Source organism: Macrobrachium rosenbergii, chromosome 34 (genome assembly GCF_040412425.1).
Source record: "Macrobrachium rosenbergii isolate ZJJX-2024 chromosome 34, ASM4041242v1, whole genome shotgun sequence".
In the NCBI taxonomy this organism is placed as follows: Eukaryota; Metazoa; Arthropoda; class Malacostraca; order Decapoda; family Palaemonidae; genus Macrobrachium; species Macrobrachium rosenbergii.
Window position 1 is genome coordinate 11,239,873 of NC_089774.1, and position 13,643 is coordinate 11,253,515.

Below are 13,643 nucleotides of genomic sequence, written 5' to 3' on the forward strand. Positions count from 1 at the left end.
TCCCCTCAGCATCCCTAATCATTACAGCATCAGGGAATGAGATGAAGAAGATGTTTAGTCTTCTATACGACAGGTAGGTAAAGGTTATCTCACCTGTATAGATGAGGAGGTCCTGTTAATTAAGAGAGGGCAAGGTAAATACACCGACCATTGATTACCTCATAGCCTTCTCTCTCTCTCTCTCTCTCTCTCTCTCTCTCTCTCTCTCTCTCTCTCTCTCTCTCTCTACAAGCGAGCTAAAAGCATTACAGGACCAAGTAGAACTGTTTCGAAGATATAGCTTTAAATTCCTCTCCAATTCTGCTAGAGAGAGAGAGAGAGAGAGAGAGAGAGAGAGAGAGAGAGAGAGAGAGAGAGAGAGAGAGAGACAGCCAGTGACCTGTAACATAACGGTATCGACAAGGCAACTGTACCTGGAGGAGTGTATGTAATTCATCCGAGAGAGAGAGAGAGAGAGAGAGAGAGAGAGAGAGAGAGAGAGAGAGAGAGAGAGAGAGTTTTAATATTAGCACTATAAGAGAGAGAAGAAGGTAGGTTTAATATTATAATAAAGAGAGAAAGAAGATAGGGCTATAATAGTATATATATATATATTTATATATATACTGTATATAAAAGTCAAGACTTTACCAAGAGGCCGACGGCACGGAAATCCTATTAGGATTTCCTTGTTCTATTAAAAAAACAAATTTGTGTGAATTACAAGACCTTCACAAACTATATAAAATAAAACAAATTATATAAGAATAAATATTTTTCTACAAACATCAAAAATAAATATCTAAAAATATTATTCTGCAAAAATAAAAAAATATAGAAATGATTTATATACGTAAATAAATTTCTACAAAACAAATCTACAAAAACAAAATGAATTCACATAATTGTCATAAAATAATTTAATAATTTTAATCAAATAAATAATATATGTTTTTATAAACTTTAATAAATAATAATAATAATAATAATAATAATAATAATAATAATAATAAATAAGATAATTATAAAAATAATAATAATAATAAAATAATACCAACATAATAATAATTAATAACCTAACCAAATAATAATAATGATTCATAACTATAAAAGGCACCACCACAGCCGTTACCTATCCAGTAACGGCTGCCTGCCTCAACCGTTCACCTGTACTATAGCAGGTAACGGCAGATGAGTAACGGCGCCAGGTAATTACTAGTCGGCAACAGAGAGAGAGAGAGAGAGAGAGAGAGAGAGAGAGAGAGAGAGAGAGAGAGGAGAGATAATAATAATAATAATAATAATAATAATAATAATAATAATAATTATAATTATTATAATTTAATAATAATAATAACATTGTTTTTTATCATTATTTTGATAAAAATTACAATTATTATTATTATTATCATTATTATTATTATTATTATTATTATTATTATCCTAAAACAACCCACTTTGATAACACAAATCCTTAAGTCACAAATATACAAAGATATAGCTATGTAAAATGTCCCTTAGGATTGTAGGATGTTAGGATGGGAGGCTGTAAAGTGTCCTGAGGAGTTGTAAGATCCATGGGGAGTCCTACGGTATAAATAGGACTCTTGTTAAGTTGAGGGAATTCTCAAGGAATGTGATTTCAGAGGTATGAGTCATCCTCTCTCTCTCTCTCTCTCTCTCTCTCTCTCTCTCTCTCTGGACTCCACCCGTAGTTAATTCTCACAGACGTCTCTCTCTCTCTCTCTCTCTCTCTCTCTCTCTCTCTCTCTCTCTCTCTCTCTCTGTAACCTCACTACGTGACTGCTTAATTTGGTAAAAATATTTGGACACTGTCTCTCTCTCTCTCTCTCTCTCTCTCTCTAGACTCCACCCCTGAGTTAATTCTCTGAAACCTCTCTCTCTCTCTCTCTCTCTCTCTCTCTCTCTCTCTCTCAGCTATGAGTCAGACCAGCTTTACAGTAAGGAAGGAAATTCTTAAGTGGATAGATCAGGTATTATTATTATTATTATTATTATTATTATTATTATTATTATTATTATTATTATTATTATTATTGGTGATAATTCTACGATTATTATACTGTAGGAGGTTGTGATTGTAGTTTCAAAATTATAGTAATTACTGTTGTTATTCCATGATCATTTGAAGCTAGTGGGTTATAATAATAATAATAATAATAATAATAATAATAATAATAATAATAATAATAATAATAATTAATTTACTGCAATAAAAACACAACAAATTACAAGCAAATACAACCTACAACCAATGCTTATCTAAACAGAGGTAAGATTCCTTGAAAAAAATAAATAATAATAATAATAATAATAATAATAATAATAATAATAACACCCATAAACACATACCAACCAAACTCATCAACCACAACAAAAACACAACAAAATACAAGCAAACACAACCTACAACCAATGCATAACTAAACAGAGGTAAGGTTCCCTGGCAACATTAGAATTCAGGATCCAACTTATAACCCCAGCATTTGATATTCCACGGGGCGTCTGGGAGCCTGAGACGCCCATACGAAACTAGGGTCCTTCTTGGGCCGCCGTAAAGAAGCGGAGGTATAACAGGTGAGAGAGAGAGAGAGAGAGAGAGAGAGAGAGAGAGAGAGAGAGAGAGAGAGAGTTTGTTAAAATAGAAATCACATACTTCAAAATGATACGACAAACTCCCTCTCTTTCTCTCTCTCACCCAGACAGGCTGGTACAAAAATAACACAGTAACCTCTCTCTCTCTCTCTCTCTCTCTCTCTCTCTCTCTCTCTCTCTCTCTCTCTCTCTCAAATAGGGGTGGAGGCCAACAAATTGATACCTTCTTGTGACAACGCCTCTGTGCCTGTATTTCCGAGTCAGATCTAGTTGTTGGTGCAGAGTGATACCAACCAATCACAAAATATATATAGAATATTAACCTATAAACTTATATATATATATATATATATATATATATATATATATATATATATATATATATATATATATATATATATATATATATGTACACACACTTCCACTATAATCCTTTAGCTGTCACACCAGATTAACCCCCTCTCTCTGTCTCTCTCTGTCTCTCTCTCTCTCTCTCTCTCTCTCTCTCTCTCTCTCTCTCTCAACACCACCAAGGCCCAGTAGTGTAACCACTGGCCCTTAAAACCGAACGGCAGGCAGGACCCTAGAATGGACAGGACCTAACATATCCCTAAATTCAGCAATGATTGTCTACCTTTGAAATACACAAAGGGCCATCTTGCTTTGCAAACGACACGGGGCCAACGTTTGTGCGTTTGTTTGCGCCTCTGTTCGTTTGTTTGTGCCTTTCTTACGTTTGTTTGTGGAGGAAATGACCTTGATAAAACTCACCTACACTACACATATATCAACGTTCTAGTGAGAGATAATTTTCTGATCTATTTCTTATCAAAAGCCAACAGGGTTGGAGATGGTAATTTTCGTCTTTCCAACCACAAACTTCAACAACAAGTAGAACAAAAACAGTTAACAATTAAGGACCCTCAACCGTCTCCCTGTCACGTCCACAAAAGAGCAACAACAAAAGAATAGTGGATCTCTCTCTCTCTCTCTCTCTCTCTCTCTCTCTCTCTCTCTCTCTCTCTCTCTCTCTCTCTCTGTGGTCCCTTCATACTCTCGCGTCCTGTTGCTATTGGGATAATCTGCTACGGTGCCACACAGGCCTCTTTAATCTCTCTCTCTCTCTCTCTCTCTCTCTCTCTCTCTCTCGAGCTCCACCTCTCTCTCACTCTCTCTCTCTTTCCTTCCTGACTACCAGACACGAGGGTTTTAGAGTAATACATCGTGTTCCTGTGATTAGTACGAGCCTGTTCTCTCTCTCTCTCTCTCTCTCTCTCTCTCTCTCTCTCTCTCTCTCTCTCTCTCTCTCTCTCTCTCCCCTGCCTGTACTAAGCCTTCTCCAGTACAAAAGCCCAGCGCCAGTCAAAACCATCCGTCAAAAATGGTTTTGATAAACGTCACAATATGACGTTGGTGAGTCATGCCTCCCTCGGGGGAGAGAGAGAGAGAGAGAGAGAGAGAGAGAGAGAGAGAGAGAGAGAGAGAGAGAGAGAGAGAGATAAGGAATTGTATACATACCAAGAGAGACAGATATTTTGAAGCATATACAAGGCAGGGGAGAGAGAAAGAGAGATCAGGAAGTATGTACAAAGAGAGAGAGAGAGAGAGAGAGAGAGAGAGAGAGAGAGAGAGAGAGAGAGTCCCCTATATCGGATTTCCCATCTCCTGCTTGCTTACCTTCTCCTCCGAAGGGAGGGTAGACTTCGACGGGAGATAACGCGTCTTCTGCCAAGCAGTAATGACGCCCTGGCCCCGAGGGGCCATGTGAGACACCGAGGAGGGCCCTGGCTCTCTCTCTCTCTCTCTCTCTCTCTCTCTCTCTCTCTCTTAATCTCGACAGCTTTGCTGCACGTTTCCTAATTCCTTCTTTGCTTTTCTGGTGGAGTTTTCTCTCTCTCTCTCTCTCTCTCTCTCTCTCTCTCTCTCTCTCCTCTCTCCTGCCTTGTATATAACTCCTAATCTGCCTGTCTGTCTGTCTCTCTCTCTCCTGTTTTGTATAACTCCTAATCTCTCTCTCTCCCCCCTCTCTTCTCTCTCTCTCTCTCTCTCTCTCTCTCAGTCTATCTGTGTCTTTCTCTCTCTCTCTCACTCTCCCCTGCCTCCTATATAGTTCCTAATCTCTCTCTCTCTCTCTCTCTCTCTCTCTCTCTCTCTCTCTCTCTCAACAACAACTGAACGGCAGCGGATTGTGAAAGATCAGTGTTTCTTGATACCTGTCAATCAAGTTCTACCTTGTTGCCAAGAGCCTTTAGTGTTACAGTAGCCATTCGGATCAGATGAAGCTTTTTATAACAGAAAGAAGTTTTATAACGCAAGTTTTATACCCTAAAGAAGCTTTATATCACAAAGAAGTTTTATAACAGGAAGTTTGAAGCAAAGGAAGGCGACAGGAGCATTGCGAAAGCTTGGAAAACTAATATAACCAATCAGATTCATCTTACAGGAGATTTTGATATCAGGGTCAAACTGAAGATTCATAACTGAAAGTTGGTTCAATTAAAAGCTAAAATAACGCTGTAAAATAGTTACAGGAGTTTGGTTGTAAGTTATATAAGTTATAAGTTATATAACTATTTTTGTTATAGGGAAGACAGCAGGAGCATTGTAAAAGCTTTGGAAAAGTTACAGAACGGACTTCCATTTTGTTATTCAGGGTGGTGGCAGAACTATCTTTCAGTGGTCCTATATCTGTTGAGCCAGAAACATACGCATTATGGCTAACTTTAACCTTAAATAAAATCAAAACTACTGAGGCTAGAGGGCTTCAATTTAGTATGTTTGATGATTGGAGGGTGGATGGTCAACATACCAATTTGCAACCCTCTGAGCCTCAGTAGTTTTTAAGATCTGAGGGCTGACAGAAAAAGTGTGGACGGACAGACAAAACCGGCACAATAGTTTTCTTGTACAGAAAACTAAAACAACATAAACTAAAAAAAAAAATTTACAAACACAAGTCTTAAAGTTGATATAAAACATAAAATTTAAAAGCAAAATCCACTGTCTTTGATTTGGAAAGGCAAAGAAACATTGCAGAGCCTTGCAATAAACCCTGGCGGTCTGGTACAAGCGGCAGTGGGTACAAATGAGGCCTGAGAGACGAGAGAATAAGAAAACAATACCCCATCCAAAAAAAAAAAAAAAAACAACCAATCAAGACAAGTCACAAAAGACAATGAATCCAAACGGAAATAATTTTTCAAAATGTGACAGAGTTGTAAGCACTCTCTCCCTCCCTATAGTCATAGACGAAGTCTGATTAAGCCTTTGGATTAATTAATCACGAGCAGAGAGAGAGAGAGAGAGAGAGAGAGAGAGAGAGAGAGAGAGAGAGAGAGAGAGAGAGAGAGAGAGAGTTATTACAATTCCATGGACTGGTATCCTACGAATGGTATTTATAAAAAATTAAACTAAATTGGTTAAGGAAGGCAGTAGGAGAATTGCAGAAACTTCCGGAGAGAAATATGAAAAATTATCACTGAATCAATGCAATAATAAGCAATATTAATTCATATACATATATATATGTATTAGAGAGAGAGAGAGAGAGAGAGAGAGTGTGTGTGTGTGTGTGTGTGAGTGTAATTAATCACATCATATGCACCGGGACGTGGCCAGGATTCTGAGTGATTAACTTCTCCTGGCAGGGATAGAGCTTTTGACACAATCTAACAAAGACTACAGCAATGGGAGGACATAGTTCCGCCCCTATTTTCCCCCCTTGGAAGGGGTAAAAGGTGGAGGGGGGGGGCTTAATGGAGTGGGGAGTTGATGGGATAGGTAGGGGTAGATTTAAGTTGGACTGGTCCCTTCATGGGAGCCAAATGATGAAAGCAAATAATGATATTCCATTTGCTTGCGATCTAGACATGAATTTTGAGGGGTGGATTAAGAGAGAGAGAGAGAGAGAGAGAGAGAGAGAGAGAGAGAGAGAGAGAGATAATGGTGTGGGCTTTGTCGTCATATGAATCTGGGGGGTTTTCATGCTAAGAAAAAGTAAAATTACAAGAAAAATGTATCAAAAATTTTAGGGAGTGGATTAGGATTATGGGAGATTAGGGGATTCATGAGGCAATGGAAGGGGGTAGGGTGATTTTTAAAATGGGGGGGGGGGATTTCTGCTAAATCCCTACTTAATTGAAAATGAATTCCCAACCTCAAAAAATACCTAAAAATAAATCTAAAAATCTCCCTGAATACACTTTCCCTTAGCATCACAAAAAGAGGATTTATTTTAAGAAAACTATTTTACAATCAGGGGATTTATGCTAAATCCCAACTTAGTGGAAAATAAATCCCCATCTCAAAAAATACCTAAAAATAAATTTAAAAATCTCCCTAAATCCACTTTCCCCTAAGATCACAAAAAGAGGATTTATTTTAAGAAAACTATTTTAAAATCAGGGGGGATTTCTGCTATATCCCTAAAGACAATTAATCCCCATCCCAAAAAATACCTAAAAATAGATTTTAAAATCTCCTTAAATCCACTTTTCCTTTGCATCACAACAAGATGATTTTTTAATAAGAAAACTAAATGTAATCCCTGAATGAAATCGCTGAGAAATCCCTTTTCATTTGACTACACTACAGCGTAAGGGGATTTCAAGAGGCATTTATAGAAGAGGGGAGGATTATTTAACGGAAAAAGGAAGGGGAATTTTAAAACGAATGAATTAATGGAAGAGAGAGAGAGAGAGAGAGAGAGAGAGAGAGAGAGAGAGAGAGAGAGAGAGAGAGAGAGAGAGAGAGAGAGAACTGGGATTTTATGGGACAGGAGAGAGAGTTAATATATATGTAACGGATTTGGAAATTAATAATAATAATAATAATAATAATAATAATAATAATAATAATAATAATAATAATAGAGAGAGAGAGAGAGAGAGAGAGAGAGAGAGAGAGAGAGAGAGAGAGAGAGAGAGAGAGCTTATAAAATTGAAATTTCAACTTATAGCAATTGCATTATATAAATATAAAATATATATCAACAATTTCTCTCTCTCTCTCTCTCTCTCTCTCTCTCTCTCTCTCTCTCTCTTAGTGGCCTGTGACCTTGGAAAGTAAAAACAGCTGACATGGTCTGTTGTGGACCTGGGCTCACCAACAGAAGAAGAAAATAATGATATTATTACATATACCAGTGAAACTTGTTGACAAAAAACAACCTGAATAAAAAATTTTCAATGAAATAATATACCCTTGATATACAATCTTATCTCTCGCCTGATCTCTGTCTCCCCAATGAAGAGAAAACAATGGCGCGTTTACTATGCTTGTTGATTTTTCCTGGTAATGTTGTTGTATATGTATCTCTCGTATCTCTGTATATATGTATATATATTGTATTTCTTCCTATAATGTTTTTGTGTATATATATATATATATATATATATATTTATATTTATAAATATACATATAAATACATATATACATATATATATTGCAAGTCTCAATAACATCTAGTATATAATTAGTAGAAATATATAGGCTATTTTCTTTCTTCCTATATACACACTAATCTAACTAAATCTATCTAGATATATTAACAGTTATAAAAATCTATAAAATCACATTATCTATATACACACTTACCTATACAACTGGTGGAAGTATATACTATATATATTTTCGTTTATATTTTTTCTATATACACATATCTGTCTTTATCTATATTCATTATCAGCTACAAAAAATCTATAAAATTACCACTATCTATATAACAGGTGAAAAGTGTAATATATATATATATATATTATATATATATATATATATATATATATATATATATATATATATATATATATATATTGTTTGTATTTTTCTATATTTATATTTATCTATTGTAACAACCACAAATAAAATCTATCATAATCAAAGAATGTTCCCAATAAAATCTATGCATAATCAAAGAACGTTCCCACATAGACTCTCTCTCTCTCTCTCTCTCTCTCTCTCTCTCTCTCTCTCTCTCTCTCTCTCAACAGCAGGACAAATTAGCAACTAACAAAATAAGTAACGAGACTCAAGTTGACATTTTGCGAACAAATTCACAAGTAACAAAACCAAGTAACGAAACTAAAATACAATATTCTCTCCCACCAACTTCCCTAACTTCCAAATTAACATTCGACAACAGCAAATATTTTTTCCCGAAACCAGACGACAACAAAAACTTCGGGCTAACTATGCCTAATGAACGTAGGCTGCGAGAGAGAGAGAGAGAGAGAGAGAGAGAGAGAGAGAGAGAGAGAGAGAGAGAGAGAGAGAGAGAGAGAGAGAGAGAGAGATTATAGATTATTCTAGATGTACATTCTGAAAGGAAAGTGAGAAAATATTTTTTGGTAATTTTCAAAGAAAAATACAGATATTATTATCCTGGTTTTGAGAGAGAGAGAGAGAGAGAGAGAGAGAGAGAGAGAGAGAGAGAGAGAGAGAGAGAGAGAGAGAGAGAGAGATTATAGATTATTCTAGAAGTACATTCTGAGAGGAAAGTGAAAATATGGTTTTTTGGTCATTTTCAAAGAAAATGCAGATATTATTATCCTGGTTTTGAGAGAGAGAGAGAGAGAGAGAGAGAGAGAGAGAGAGAGAGAGAGAGAGTCCCACCCAACCATCCTACCCAGGTAAATCAATAACCCCGGCAATTAGGAAGTTACTAACAACCTCAGAACTACAAGTTAACAAGGTGTTAATATTGTTAACGGCGAAGAAGTACAAATGATGTGTCTGGAATCGTAGGAATGGGAATGGCAGCGCTGGACGTGTGGACGGGAATGAGGGGTACACTGTATATACGTATCTCTCTCTCTCTCTCTCTCTCTCTCTCTCTCTCTCTCTTAATAACAGTACGATTTTACTCTTCACCCTCATGACGTCATTATATGACGTCATCAATTGCTGACGTCATTCCCAAGGTCTGGAGGAGAGAGAGAGAGAGAGAGAGAGAGAGAGAGAGAGAGAGAGATAATAATAATAATAATAATAATAATAATAATAATAGTATATTGTATGAATAATGATTTGGATAAAACTGCCTAAAATTCTGTGATAGATTTCAATTAAAAACAATTTGATAAACAAACAAACAAACAACAAGTAAACAACACAAACAAACAAATAAAAACACAACAAAAACAAATTAAATTGATCCCCAAAACAAATAATAAATAAATAAATATAAATATAAATAGAAAATAACCTCAAAATTATTGTGCAATTGTTTCCTCAAACGCAACAAAAAGTTGCACAACATTTTACCACTGATCCCACAACCCCCAACCCAGTTCTACAACCCCACTCCAGCCAAACCAACCCCACCCAACAACCCACCCCTTCACAGTCACGAATTTCCAATCCCCCTGTCAAGGCTACCATCTTTTATTTATTATATTTTATTTATTTATTTTTCCATTTTTAATGTTTTTTTTATTTTTTGTTAATTTTAATAATTTTTTAATATTTTTTATTTTAATATTTTCAATTGATTTCAAAGGAATTATATATATATATATATATATATATCTATATCTATATATATATATCTATATATGAAAATATATATATAAAAACAGATGTCCTTTAACCCTCTCTCTCTTCTCTCTCTCTCCTCCATCAAAACCTGCTCACTTCCTCTCGGTGAGAACACCTGCTCTAACAGGTGAGAGCTCTCTCTCTCTCTCTCTCTCTCTCTCTCTCTCTCTCTCTCTCACACAGAAACCCACGGATTGCGAACTCAGTCAAGCCAATCATGACCTGCTTTGGTTGAGCCAACCAGACCATCTATTCATGTTTCTCTCTCTCTCTCTCTCTCTCTCTCTCTCTCTCTCTCTCTCTCTCTCTCTCTCTCTCTCTGACATGCTCGGCGGACCGGGTTAATCGCAGACGAGGAGGAAAAGTGTGTTTTCCTGAGCGCTCTCTGAGATTGACGACCTATTGCTAGAGAGAGAGAGAGAGAGAGAGAGAGAGAGAGAGAGAGAGAGAGAGAGAGAGAGAGAGAGAACCAAAATCATACCCTAGGGTCACCCATGTCCTTGGCAAACTAGGAAACACGCTCCACTGAGCGTCAGGTCAGAAGGTCATGTTCTTGTTTGGGGGGAAAAAAAATCAATGTGTTCCACCCAGTATGATGCATGAGGTAGATTTTCATTTCATTGTAGAGAGAGAGAGAGAGAGAGAGAGAGAGAGAGAGAGAGAGAGAGAGAGAGAGAACCACCTCTCATGTTTCATCTTCTTCCAAACTCTTCCTGTATTTCAGACATTTCGGCAAAAAATTCCTACCCCAAAAAATTTTACAGTTAACAGCCCCATGTTTGGTTAAGACTACCTGGGCGCAGGTAGGCCTAGGGGCTACGTCCAATTAGGTAGGCCTATGCCCAGTAAAAATTATCCAAACACGCCTCTGATGAACTTAAAAAAACAAGTCAGTTCACTTAGGACCACGTGTGAAATCATTCTTGCCCATACAAAAATATTTTAAAGGCAGACCTAAGATTTTTTGGGGGCGCGGGGGCTTCTCTCTCTCTCTCTCTCTCTCTCTCTCTCTCTCTCTCTCTCTCTCTGTGATAAACTTAAAAAAAAAAAAACACAATTCAGTTCACTTAAGACCAAACTTAAAATTATTTTTGCCCATACAAAAATATTTTAAAACCAGACCTAAAAATTTTTGGGGGGCGTGGGGCTTTCTCTCTCTCTCTCTCTCTCTCTCTCTCTCTCTCTCTCTCTCTCTCTCTCTCTCTGTGACAAACTTAAAAAAACAATTCAGTTCACTTAGGACCAAACGTAAAATCATTCTTACCCATATAAAAAAATCTTAAAGACAGACCTAAAATTTTTTGGTGGGTGGGGATTCTCTCTCTCTCTCTCTCTCTCTCTCTCTCTCTCTCTCTCTCTCTCTCTCTCTCTCCTCATAGGCCTATTATAGGCCTAGGCACGTGGCTAGAAGGAATACCTCACATACTTCTTTGAAACTAAAAAGCTGGGTAAATATTTTCCTGGTTTTTTTTTTAAAGAACAGATGATTGTAACATAGGCCTCGGTAGGTTTGCCTATAAATTTCAAGTTCATGCCCTCGTAGGCCTATGCAAAGCTAAATTGTACCTAGGCCTATCTTATTTTCACTCTCATTGCTGAAATTCCTTTAAGCAATTTTTTTTAAACAAGTTTAATGAAGTAAAATTGTATAATATTTTCTTTAACAGTAAAATTTTTTAAACAAAAATATTATATAATATTTTCAGGACCAAGACTTTTTAGGCCTATCAAATATTCAATTAAATAGTTAACCATTTCTAGGCCTATTTAATTATCTAATGAGGGACAAATTGGTCTACACAATAATAATAATAATAATAATAATAATAATAATAATAATAATAATAATAATTAATAATAATAATAATTTTGTAAAATTCTCAACAGACCTGAAACTCTCTCTCTCTCTCTCTCTCTCTCTCTCTCTCTCTCTCTCTCTCTCTCTCTCTCTCACCTCGTCTGCCCAAGAACTTGCCCTACCACGGGGCATTTCGCGCTGCCCTGAGTTGCGTGTGGGTATTGGGAAAGAGAGAGAGAGAGAGAGAGAGAGAGAGAGAGAGAGAGAGAGAGAGAGAGAGAGAGAGAGGTATTATGAAACAAGAGAGGGAAACCCCTTGCAATGCAGGTAACAGGAAACAGGTCAGAGCAGAGAGAGAGAGAGAGAGAGAGAGAGAGAGAGAGAGAGAGAGGTATTAAACATCAAAAAGAAGGAATCTTACCATAATGAACAGAAGAATTCGTCTGGCATCAAGTGTGTGGGTAGATCTGCGTTGTGGGCACCAGAAGAGGAGGGGGTTATCTGGGGGTCCCAGGTGGGTATCTGGGGGTCCCCAGAAGGAGGAGGAACCAGCAGTGGGTATATATACCCTGCCACGGGGACACAGCAGCAGCCAAGGAACCCAGCTCTCGTGGGTATACCAGTCTTTGCCCAAATCCCAGCGTATTCTGAAATCGATACCCACTTTCTCCTAATATTTCTTCATGTTCGGTACCTGTTACGGTACCTAATCCTTTCTAGGGCACTTCGGGAATCCTGTAATCCTTTCCTGGGTACCGTGATTCAGGAACCCCTTCGGTTCTGCAACAGGTACCTCTGGAATCCCTTACTGGTACCTAATTCCTCAAGTCGTTACAAGCCGCTCGCAAAACCACGAGATTTTGCAATAAGATCTTGTCACCAACTTGTGGCCAACTTGTATCCAACTTGTTGGCAACTTGTATCCAACTTGTCACCAACTTGTCACCAACTTGTTGGCAACTTGTATGCTTGTTTCAGGCTCTGTATTGACTTCAGATTGCCATTCACAAATTCTCAATTTGGTGAAGCCTTGGTTCCTATATGTTTCCTCAGGCTTCTGGGAAAACCACAAGAGACTCAGTATTATGATCTTGTCACCAACTTGTGACCAACTTGTATCCAACTTGTTGCTTGTCTCTGACTCTATATCGGCTTCAGATTATAATTCTGAACTTGGTGAAGCCTTTGTTCCTATATGCTTCCCTAAGCTACAAGAGACTGTATTAGGATCAAATTGTGACCAACTTGTAATCAACTTGTAGCCAACTTGTTGCTTCTTATAGACTCTGTATTGACTTTATATGCTGTACTTTTCAACTTGGTGATCCTTTATGCAACTTAGTCTATTCAAAAAAAACTTGCTGAAAATATTCACTATTCCAAATCACTTTTCACCAAATGGGCTACTAAAAGAACTATTTCACCAAATTTATCAAATCACCAAGACTCAGTGACCGCAATCACCGTTATTTCAACACTCAATTAACCACTTTCACCCACATCAATCACCAGGTCTGATTTGTCGAAGATTTTCAACAAGACGAGATCACAATTATTAATTATTTTAATTAATTTTCTATAATTATTTTCTATAATTTTATAGCTCACACTTTCACCTTTTTCAATTCACCAATTCTTGACCCGGTCCATTAATTTGGTGGATCACTTTATGAGGCAATTAACAGCTGAGTCTTGAAGTAATTTTTGGGAATTGGTG

The 13,643-nt window shown here is 37.0% G+C and overlaps 1 protein-coding gene across 2 annotated transcripts in view; it reads right to left on the reverse strand.

The window, feature by feature from the left end:
- Positions 1-13,643, reverse strand: part of spri (sprint) — a 162,945-nt gene extending 149,302 nt beyond the window's left edge. The window contains exon 1 of one of the 2 annotated variants that reach the window (XM_067133910.1): positions 12,348-13,643. The gene's annotated coding sequence lies outside the window, so the exon portion shown is untranslated. The remainder of the gene's footprint in view (positions 1-12,347) is intronic. The other variant, XM_067133908.1, reaches the window with a different exon arrangement.